Here is a 12,197-nt window from a genome sequence, read left to right as displayed (position 1 = left end):
TCTGCTTTCACTATAGGCTAAGACACATTTGTTACCTCACCCTAATATTTTCCAAAGCACAGACTAATGCTTTTTACTTAATTATACTGTGTGTCTGCTTTAAGGTGCTGCTATCCCTCTGGAACAAACAAAGGAAATGCATCAGAAGAACGCAGCTACACATGGAATGCACATCACCAAGCGGTAGTTAACACTATGAGATTCCTCAGATGAAAGCCAATTTCAATGAACATTGTGTTTCAAGGCCCACTTCCTTTTGCTCTGTAAGGCTTAGGATGGAACATCCCACTTGTGTCTGCCGACACAAAGGAATGCTGTGGCTTGAGCGATGTTATCAGGGCTTCCCGTGCCCCTGCAACACTGTTCCAGTTGTGTGTCATAAGAATTACTCATTGTTTCAAGGGAGGACTGACTCCTTTGGGTGGGATCCCATGGCATCTAATTCATTGGAAGTAGGTGGTGCTGGGAGGTCAGCCAGGCGCATGACACAGATCTCCAGCTACAGAGGAGCCAAATAAGGGAGCCAAGCTAACAAAGCTCTTAGTAATCATAGATTTGGAGATTGATTCATAAAATGCATACTTTTATGTATTTTTTCAAATATAGTTAGGAACAAAAAAAAAATCATTGAATAATGCTAGAAATACTTTCCTAAGACTGCAACGCCCTTGTTCAGGCTGTTCTCTTTTCAGTTGCAGAGGCAATGTTAACTTCTATAAACTGTTTAGCCTATTTCTTAGGGTGAGGCTCAATTCTCTCACCATATCCTGAAGTGGGAAAATAACTTGATTTGAAGTTAGATGCTTTTGAGTAGATTTATAGGCAAATTCCCAAAGGCTCTGTATTCAGGTTTCTTTCACAGCAGTGTGGATGCATATTCAAATTACCCAAGTCTATTTAGTCTCTAAATTTAGACTGGAAGTACTATAAAAGGCTTCCTTGTAAGATTTCTGTGCTGGTATCTCCAGTGCCAGCTGGAGTATGTAGTGATCAATAGCTTTTCTCATGTGACCTCTAGAGAACTGGAAAGGTAAAAAAAAACAAAAACAAAAAAGAAAGAAAATAAAAGGAAAAGGATCTGAACATTTCAGGGTTTCTGTTCACCTTTGATTCTCAGTGGCAGGTTTGTGCTTACACTAAGGTCTCCTTCCTTCCTTCCTTCCTTCCTTCCTTCCTTCCTTCCTGTAAGTATTTCTAGTGTGTTTAAGGAGGTCAGTGGCATATCAACTGCAAAGGAAAAGATGATTCTTCATAGGAAACTGATAGAGATTGAATAAGATATTTTTTTATTGGAAGGAAATGGACACAGGCTTTCCAAAAAGAAAATGTTTAGTTCGCCTTCAGAGCAATGAAATTTCCAAGTTTAGACATCATGCTGCAGGCTAACACACAACATTGTTGGCTAAACAGCATGGAAAAAAAGCCTCTTATAATTTGGTCACTCTTGCCAGAGGAATGAAGCAAAGCCACTCAAACACATTCAAGTGAAGTGCTAATTTTCTCCTGACATTCAGCCTATGTGTTGTCATCTAGTATCAGTATTGCATGCTTGCTCTTATTCCATAGAAACATATTGTATCATCCAGTAAAATCAAACCTCACAAGTTTTCCATCAATGGGAATTCAGTAAGCTAACTATCATTCCAACAAACAGCCTTATTAATGACTAAGTGAGCTCCATGGACTAGTGACAGGAGTTAATTGCATAGCTCTCTTAAAATAACACTGTTATTTTGTGAAAACTATGCAATAACTCCATGGCAACTCAACTGAAGGAGATGGTGACTAAATGGTGACAGTGGTGCTGTATGATATACTGATAACTCCCATGTCCCAATTTCTAAATGCAGTCAGACTGGTCAGATGCCCATGACATGTTGCCATCAGCCCAACAGACTAAAAGGGAGAGACAGGACCATACCATACCTTATAAAAGAACTGTCAGCATATAAAGTCAGAATGTCCCCTGAGATAATTCAGGAATGCCCATGGATATGTTCAAATGCTTTATCAAGGATTAATGTTATCTATGGGCAGAGCCGGACTTAGAGAAAATGGTGCCCTGAGTGAACTTGTATTTTGGTGCCTCCCCACAAGTCAGCAGTGCTGCTGCAGGCAGGAGCAAGGTGGGTGGACTGAAGCAGGTGCCACCCCACCTGCCTGTGCCCAGCTTGGCTCCTGAGCAGCAGTTGGAGTTGGGTGGTGGGCTGGGCTGGGCAGTGCTCCTTCTGCCTGGGGGCGGGGATTGGCCAGGGCAGTGTCGGGGGAGAGCACTGTTGTGAGCATGGGCTGATCACACGTGTGTGTGTGTGTGTGTGTGTGTGTGTGTGGTGCCCCCCTGACCATGGTGCCCTGGGCGGTTGCCCACGTCACCCAGTCTTAAGACCAGTTCTGTCTGTGGGAAGAAGGGGAAGAAAACTTGCAACCTGTAGTCACTGGAACTAGGTGTTATGCTATTTATAACGGGCTTAGGAAAGTACTAGTAATAGCTGACATGATAACTGGGTGCTATATGAAACATAATAAAAATACTTGCAAGGACAAAAGACTCCCAGGTGAAATCAGTGGTTCAGATCCAGAGCTGTAACTGGCAAGTGGTTGGCACAGAGTATAGGAAGGGGAAGGTGTAAAACATTTATTCTCCTTGATCTTGCAGGCCTCCATGTCAGGCTGGTTTCTAATGCAGAGTACAGCCAACAATATCAGTTACCATTGGCCTCAAGGGACCTTTCCACTAGTTAAGAATGTGTGCAGCAGAAGGGAGCTCTGGGATTGCCAGAAAATGGCAGGGTACACTGTGTAGCCCCTGAGGACTCCCTTTGGATGGTGGAATCATCTTGCTTCCTTTTAAACCAGCCAGACATTAAGCTAATTTCTGTACATGCCATGGAGTGAAATTCTGTCTACATATCCTTGAAGTCCAACACATGGGAGTATGTGGATATAGCTGAGGATTAAATTTGACCAACTGAATCTAAAGCACATGAGTGAAACCTTGCCTTCGCTGATAACATATGACTAAACTTTTAACAGTGCTCAGGCTTTTCATGAATGTTTGAAACCAGCTAAATGCTGGATCTATAAAAGGACCTAGGCCTTGCTAGTATAACAAAATCCACACCCATCTGTTAGGAACCTGTTTTACTATGCAGTGAATAGAAAGAGTTAGCTGTATCAAAAAGGCATTCCTAACATGCTGGCATGCTGAGTGAGGTACTGCCTAAACTAGCTACAGAGATGCCACAGGTTGAAGTGAGTCTTTTAAATCCTGCACTTCTGTTGGATAGAGTCACCTCACTTTGGGCTGCAGAAAGATGCCTCTCTAACTAGATTTCACTGATGCAGGATTTTGGAAACTTGAATTAATTTTTCTTCCCTCCTGGCTAGGGTTCAAACTCTTATCCTTCCCCCACCGCCAAGAGGGCCCCAATCACTGGGCTTAGACTGGGAGAGAAGAGAAGCTTCCAGTCCCTCATGTCAAACTGATTCACTTAGCATGGATTAATTAAGGATTCACTGGACTAAAAAGAGGGAGTATACAAAAATGAACATGGTGGACTTACATGCCTAACTCCTTTTGTGGATCTGGTTTGTGGATCCATTAGGTACCTGATGGCATCTCTGGGGACTTTAAAAAATCTGGTCTGCTGTCTGTGGCTATGGACTGAAGAATTTCATGGAGGGCATGTTTTTTAAATCAGATAGATTAATCTCTAGTCTTCATCCACACCCATCTGTGGATGTCTTCATCAGTGACTTGGACGAGGGAGTGAAATGTACTCTGTCCAAGTTTGCAGATGACACAAAGCTATGGGGAGAAGTGGACACGCCGGAGGGCAGGGAACAGCTGCAAGCAGACCTGGACAGGTTGGACAAATGGGCAGAAAACAACAGGATGCAGTTCAACAAGGAGAAATGCAAAGTGCTGCACCTAGGGAGGAAAAATGTCCAGCATACCTACTGCCTAGGAAATGACCTGCTGGGTGGCACGGAATTGGAAAGGGATCTTGGAGTCCTAGTGGACTCCAAGATGAACATGAGTCGGCAGTGTGACGAAACCATCAGAAAAGCCAATGGCACTTTATCGTGCATCAGCAGATGCATGACAAATAGGTCCAAGGAGGTGATACTTCCCCTCTACCGGGCACTGGTCAGACCACAGTTGGAGTACTGTGTGCAATTCTGGGCACCACACTTCAAGAAGGATGCGGATAACCTGGAGAGGGTCCAGAGAAGGGCCACTTGTATGGTTAAGGGCCTGAAGACCAAGCCCTATGAGGAGAGACTAGAGAAACTGGACCTTTTCAGCCTCCGCAAGAGAAGGTTGAGAGGCGACCTTGTGGCTGCCTATAAGTTCATCATGGGGGCACAGAAGGGAATTGGTGAGTATTTATTCATCAAGGTGCCACAGGGGGTTACAAGAAATAATAGCCACAAGCTAGCAGAGAGCAGATTTAGATTGGACATTAGGAAGAACTTCTTCACAGTTTGAGTGGCCAAGGTCTGGAACGGGCTCCCAAGGGAGGTGGTGCTCTCCCCTACCCTGGGGGTCTTCAAGAGGAGGTTAGATGAGTATCTAGCTGGGGTCATTTAGACCCAGCACTCTTTCCTGCTTATGCAGGGGGTCGGACTCGATGATCTATTGAGGTCCCTTCCGACCCTAGCATCTATGAATCTAGTAGTAGTCTGCCTACTTTATGTCAATGGCAAAATGTTATGTTTTACTTAGAAGTACATAGTCCAAGGTGTGGAGGCTTCAAAAACTCCAATCTAAGAAGTATTAGGCTTGGGCACACTGAGTGATAATAAGGGAGTAGCAGCTTTCCTGAAACCCAGCAAACCCCTTGGGAGCCATGCTAGTTTTAGCAAGATAGCGACAAATGCTGACAATTTTTGGACTGAGGTAAAGAGCAGCTAAAAAAAAATTAACTTATCATAGCCTTATCCATGAGGAATTTAAAACCCTTGTGTTACTGTTTTTGATTGTCTCATCGCAGCCCAAATGATTTCAAGATAATTTTAAACTAGCAAGATTCGTAGGACTGATGAGGAAGATAGACCAGAAGGGTACAAGTTTTTAACAATGGTGCAAAAAAAGGCTGGAAAATGCCCCCCCTACCCTAGGGTTACCTTATGTCCACATTTTCCCGGACATGTCCTCTTTTATGGTCCCCTGTACTCATGTCTGGGCAGGTTTTTAAAATGTTAGCAAGAGGTTTTTCCTTTGCCTCTGCTTTTCCCAGGAATGGGCAGCTTGGATGCTTGGGGCTGGGAGCAGCAGGTGAGGTAATTGGCTGTCAGGGGTCACGTGCTCTGCATGCAGGCCCTGGTAAGTAAATGTGTGTGTGTGTGTGTGTGTGTGTGTGTGTGCACGTGCACAGGCAGTAGTTGCATGGGCAGCAGGGCCAGGGGCAGGGGCTGTGGGTCGAGAGTGAGGGGCACTGGCAGCACTGGGGGAGAGGGGGCAGGGCTGTGGCTTGGGAGTGAGGGGCACTGGCAGGACCTGGGGGGCAGGAGCTTAGGAGTGAGGGGCAGAGGCAGGGCACAGGCATATTACTGCCCCCCCAACAATCATATACCCATCCCTTCCTCTCCCCCGCCCCCCGCCAGCCCTCTATCCCCTCCCCAGCACAGGTATCCACTTTTTTGATCCTGGAAATATGGTAACCCTAAAAAAAAACAACACAGCAACAAAAAAAAGCAATTTAGTTAAACATTTCTTTTCTTTAAAAATGCTTCTTTCCCCATCACAAACCTTCCCACAGATTACCCCCAGAGCCCCAAGTTTCTCCTTGCTGTCCTGCCACTTCTCCCAAAGAAAAGACCAAGGTTTTCTCTGGGATGACTTCTTATCCTTGTAAGCCTCAGCTCCACTGCCGTTACAGCAGACCTCACAGATCCAGCAATCTGCCAGCCTTAGGTGTCCTCCCTTTTGGGTTGTGAAAGACATTTTAGGTCCCCCTTTCTGTAGAATGGGTAAGTTTGAAATATCACTCATTCAGAGATCACTCTTTGCCATAGGTAATCAGAGACAAAACAAAAGTATTTCTTATATAGGAGAAAAGAATTACACAAAAATACCAGATTATAAATTTGAAGACAGAAAAAAGAGACAAATACAATTTCTTATCCTATCATCTGGCTATATCCCAGTCCTTTGGAGACACCTGCCAGTATTTTCAGAGGTTAGCCTTCCTGTTGATTCTGCCAGCCCTGACTGCTGGGCACTTTGACTTTCCAAAACCTGGGGGACCCTGATTTTATCACAGATATACTCTAAATGACCTCCAAGCCAGGCCCTGCACCTTCATCTCCCTGGAACACCTGGCATTCCTCTGGCCTGATGGACCATTTCTTGCAGGTGCCTTCACTATTGTGCAGTTGTTTTTCCCATTACACGCAGACAATAATGTGGGTGCCCATCCCATCGGTGATTCTATGTGTGATTTGGAGTTCTTGCCCTGGTATCAGAATACCAAGAATTACTAAGCATTTGTGCCTACTCCCTTTTTTCTTTTGGCTAAACCACAATCAAAATCATAAAGATATAGACAGATAGCATAACATAATCTATACAGGGATAGATAAATCCAACATAAATGGATGCAGCAAAACATTGGCTTTCCCGTGGGCCTATGCCTGCTCTATCAGCACAACAGACACAAGGAAACCTGCATGACCCCTCTCCACCAAGCCCTGAAACCAGGATGGGTTTGTGATATCCCACCCAAAAGTTCCAACAATGATATGCATGTTTTACAGCTTCCACATGAAGCACATGATAAATAATGATGTAATGAAAAAAATATTCTTTTGCTTGAGTTTCTATCTATCTTTTGTCTGGTCCAGATGTTTCTGGACATCTTGAATGATTTCAAACGAGATAGGAGATGTATCAGCAGCTGTGATACTGAGCTTCCATTTTCAGTTGCCACTGAAGAAAAGGTCAGCTGGCATCCCCTACTGTGGCTGGTAATACCACTTTGTCCCCAAAGACATTTTAAGCCTTAGTGAAGTACAATGGAGAGCTGATGAACAAAGTAGGGCCATTTTGTTTCCAATAAATACTACCCATCTTGTCCTGACAAGTTTTATTCTAAGGTGTTTCTAGGCAACATGTTTTACCCAGAAAAGAAAGCATGAAAGACAAACGCAACAGTGCAAAGCCCTGAGGGCTATACAAGTACTATAATGGCAGGTCTAGCTGTAGGCCCTAGATTTTCTACTATGGTTGAAATCCATTCTGCATGAGAGATGGAAGGGAGCTTTTAGGCAGTCAGCTAATGTACCTTGTTCCTTTGCTTGGTTACACCCCAGCAGTATCATAGTGGGGCCAAGCTGCCCAGGTCTATATGTGGGCAATCATCTTTAAAACCATAATCCACAATAACTGTTTGATTCATCACACTTCCTATCTCCCAAACTCACACCCCACTCCCATCTTGAAAATCTTCCTTGATGAATAATCCTTTCCCTCCCCCATTATTTGTCCAGCTCTACTCCCAACTGAGTGGAATCAAAGAAGTAGCAGGAAACTGCACATGTTGTCCAAGGTCTGATGGTATTCAAATATCTTTGAAGCAGGTTCAAGGCTGCCCACTGCATTGTTAGAATATTTACAGGGCTTTAACAGCTGTGGGAAAACCCTGTATCCCAGTCTCAACAAGCAATGTTAGATTAATTTAAGTAAAAACCTAATGCCAGATTTTATGATGACTAAATAATATTTATAGCTTTGCAAGGTGATAAGGGTAATCCTGTCTCATACTTCAGGACATAAAGTGAGGGTTATAAAAAAAGCTTTTCACTCCATATACAGCATTGCACAATTGTCTGGGTACAGCACATTTTGTTTCAGGTTCCTGTGGAGTGTTGAGTGTTATCAGTTTCTTCACAAGTGTTGTGAAAGGCTGGAGATATTCAGTCAGTGATTGCTTTGCCTATCACAAGCCTTCAATATTGAGACTGCTGTAGCCTGGGTTAAGAGCATGATTTGGCTTGCTGCTGCTTTGGTTTCCCTAGAAGGATACTCATGGAGTATAGCATGGACATAGCAGAATCAGTGACCAAGTATAATTTTAGTTATTTTTTAAAGTAAATCAATGCAGGCTCTTATCGTGCCTAATTCAAATTTAACAAGCTTGTTTCAGCTCTGTTTCTCCTAAATAACTTACTCTTTTGTATCATCTTGTTCTATCTGTTCCACCACTTCAGTCACCTATTTGTACGCTTGTATAATGATCTTTTTGAATTGTTGCATGCTTTAATATATAGAACTTCTTCCTTGAGCTAATCTCTAAAACTATTAACCATCTTCACCATCAAATTCCTTCTCAAAACTTATTTCTGCTGTGAATTGCAAAAACCCCAAACAAACAACCCCCCCCCCCCCCTTCAACCCCAGCTAATCTAGGTTGCATGGCATAATAGACAAAGTTTGAGACTAAACTCAAATGACCTGAATTCTGTTCTCAATGCTGCCTTTGGCTTGCTGACTTTGAGAAGGTCTGTATACCTGTCTGTGTCTCAGTTTCCCCATCTGTAAAAAAAAAAAAAAAAAAAAAAGAAGTCAGATGATACTGGCCTCATTTTTAAGTTCTTTGAAATCTTTGAAACAGATGTATCAACCCCTGCAACCCCAAGGAACTGGCACAGGGAGCCGGCAAGGGAAGTTCCCACTTTCATATAGGGGATGCTGGGGATTAGGGTCACAATGGGATAAGGAGTAGGGATGTGAAAAGTTAAACAGTTAATCATTTAACTGATAAGTATAGTGATAACTTGTTAGCTTACTGGTTATCCTTTGGCTCAGGACAGGCAGTCTGGCAGGGAAGGTGGGAAGGGACACCATGAGAAGCCCCAACAGAAATCAGAAGGAGAAAGGGAGGGACAAGGAGGACTAGTACCCATAGCCTAAAAGGAAAAGCAGCAGCCAAATGACTCATCAGTTAAGCAATTAAACACCTGCTTGTTGCTGAATTGCTATCCCCCAGGCAGGGCTTCACATGAGCTGGTTGGGCTTGCCTCTTCCACATCCCCTGGTCATAGGGCCCCGGGAGCCCAGAGTGGCTCCCACCAGCATCTGTGTCATTGGTTAATTGTTTAACTAATATATTTAGAGAAGGTTAAATTAATATTTTAAAATGATATTTACATCCCTACTAAGGAAAGGGGGACAGACAGGTAAATAATTGTTAACTTTAAGGTATATACACTTAGGATCTGGGTAACAGGAAGTAAACAGTGACACTGTGGTGAAATCACCCAAGATCAGATAAGTGGTAGAAAACACTAACACCATGATATATACACTTGAGAACCTTAAACCCTCCCACAACTCTGGAGGGCTCCAAACCAGTCTCTGTTCCCATAAAACCCTAAGCTACCATCTGCACAAGTTCCATATCTGAGCCCTGCTGCTGCAGCTCACAGTCCTAGCTCCACCGCTCCTTCCAACTCCCTGGCCACATGTCTCCCTCTCCCTGCCACAGCAACCCACACTCCAGCATTGCTCCTTCCTCTTCATCCTGCTCCCTGCTGTCTTCTGGGAGCTGTAATGCACATTGCAGTTCATTCCTCAAGTCCCCTGGAGGCTTCTGGGCATTCTACTTCATGTTATAACCTTATAATATATAACATATATTATAGGGAGAGAGAGGCTGCAATTAGATTTAGACAGACTACAGAAGTGGGCGGATGGTAATAGGGTGGGCTTCAGTGTGGATACGTGCAGGGTGCTGCACCTGGGGAGGAGGAATCCACAGCATACATACAAGCTGGGGAGCCCCCCCCCCCCCCCCCCCCTTGAGAGCACAGAGGCGGAAAGGGATCTTGGAGTCATTATTGACTCCAAGATGAACATGAGCTGCCAATGCCAGACCGCAGCCAGCAAAGCCAACCACACCTTGTCGTGTATCCAAAGATGCATCTCAAGCCGGTCCAGAAAGGTGATACTCCTTCTCTACGTGACATTGGTCTGGCCTCAATTGTAGTACTGTGTCCAGTTCTGGGTGCTGCACTTTAAGAAGGATGTGGCCTGCCTTGAGAGGGTTCAGAGGAGGGCCACCCGCTTGGTTGGAGGGCAACAGGGCAGGCCCTATGATGAGAGGCTGAGGGACCTGACCCTGTTCAGCCTCAGCAAATGGAGGCTGAGGGGGGATTTGGTGACTGCCTACAAACTCATCAGGGGAGATCAGCAGCAAATAGGAGGGGTCCTATTCCCCCCAGCACCACCTGGGGTGATGAGGAACAATGGCCAGAAACTGCTGGAGAATAGGTTCATGTTAAAGAGTAGGAGGCACTACTTCACTGTTAGGGTGGCTAGGATCTGGAACCAACTTCCTAGGGCAATGGTCCTCGCTCCTACCTTGGGTAAATTCAGAAAAAGGTTGGATGAACACCTGTCTGGCGTCATGTGGTCCCAGCGTGTGCTCCAGCCAGTGGCAGGGGCTCAGACTAGATGATCTATTTAGGTCCCTTCTGACTCCAAACTACTATGAAACTATGAAAAACTCAACATTACAATACATTAAACAGCTCTTAGTACCATAAGACCCAGGTCTTGTTCAGGATGTCTGAGCAATATCCTAATGTAATTATTCAATACTAATAATCTATATATTGCCACCTTATTTCAGATTATGCTTAATATAGCAGCATTTGAGCCAGGGACTGAGAGCTAAGGCCCAAGACATTGTAGCTTGATGTACACTGCCAGTTGAAATTGTGACAGACTTAAAGCCTCTAATCCTATTGTTGCCAGAGAGTCTTTGGCTAAAATGAGGCCACTCATGGACATCCACTAAGAAACTTCTGGACAAGAAGACAATCTATGCCTATACAATTTAAACATAGTGTAACTACTCTTGAGGCTCCTGCTGAAGAGCATGGCTCCACCTCTCAGAAATGAGAGGGTAAAAGTGCTCCAAGAGCATTCATAGTTGCTCTCTAGATTTCTGTTTCCCATGGGCTAGGAAGCCACAGGCAGGGGACATCACTAATATCTACACTGCTGTGTTCTGGGTTTGGCACACATAAGCAGCATCGGATGGATAGGTCATGGTAGGCTTGACAGCACTGGAGACGTGGCCTAGACATACTCTGAAGAAGGATTCCAATGGCAACTGGGATAGAAGCAGCTAATCTGTGCATGTTCAGCAGCTACATTGCATAGGCCCAACCTTACCACTTCAGTGGCAGTACTAGGAAGGAATAACAATACACCTGCTGAATTTTCTGCTTGGCATTTTCATGGAGATTTTGAGCCCTTTGCAACATAACCCAGTTTGAGAATTTGGCTTAACTGTTTATTCCTGAATATTTCCAAAATATAAGCACCAAGTGCTAATTTAAAATTCCATATAGGTGTCAGTTCAACAATAACACATTTTAAGTTAAGTAATAATATTGATATAGAGGTAGCTATAATAATGGTACAGGTGGTAGATTTTTTTTACCTGGTCAAAAAATCTTTTTTAAAGGAAATTTCAGTAGGAAATGTTCTCTTGTGATTAAATGTTAAGTGTTTATAACAAAAGAAAATGTCTTTGATAGTTACATATTTGTTCAATTCATTAAAAAACAAAAAACAAAGACAACATTTGCCAATATTAAAGCAGGTTTTATTTTTTTCCATTAAAAAAATCAGGGTCTCCTCCAGTGAAAAATAATAACAGTTACTTTTTAATATGGGTAATTGTACCTACAGCAATCAAATTCAGGCCCTCAAAGTTTGATTTAATTATGACTTTAAAATAGCAAAAGTTTCTCGAGTAATTCCAATGCCTTATTAAACCCAGGGTCATCAAAATATATCACTATATCACTATGCAACAGTGTAATTGAATGGGGTTGAGAACACTGCGCAGGAAATGATTTTCCCATTCTGTTGCAATATCTCAGTATGTACAGAGGCATACATGAAAGTCTCTTCTTGGTTGAGGTCCAAACTAACATTATTCAATAGAGATTAAAATCCTCATGTTCAGAAAGCCACTTATTTTGTTTTCATTAGAACAGCTAGAAAGTATCCTATTGTAGAACAAAACCTCATTCACTTCAGCAGCCAGTCTAGGCCTTCTGTGCTTGGCAAGCATGATGACACAGTTTGATGATTTGTATCAGCCTCATTTATTTCCTTCAGGAAGGGATAGTAGATAATTTGGCTGGATCAAGTTTAAATGAAGTTACTGAGCACA

Source organism: Alligator mississippiensis, chromosome 1 (assembly GCF_030867095.1).
Source record: "Alligator mississippiensis isolate rAllMis1 chromosome 1, rAllMis1, whole genome shotgun sequence".
Classification (NCBI taxonomy): domain Eukaryota; kingdom Metazoa; phylum Chordata; order Crocodylia; family Alligatoridae; genus Alligator; species Alligator mississippiensis.
The sequence above is the reverse complement of the archived record's forward strand: the minus strand, read 5'-3'. Positions refer to the sequence as shown.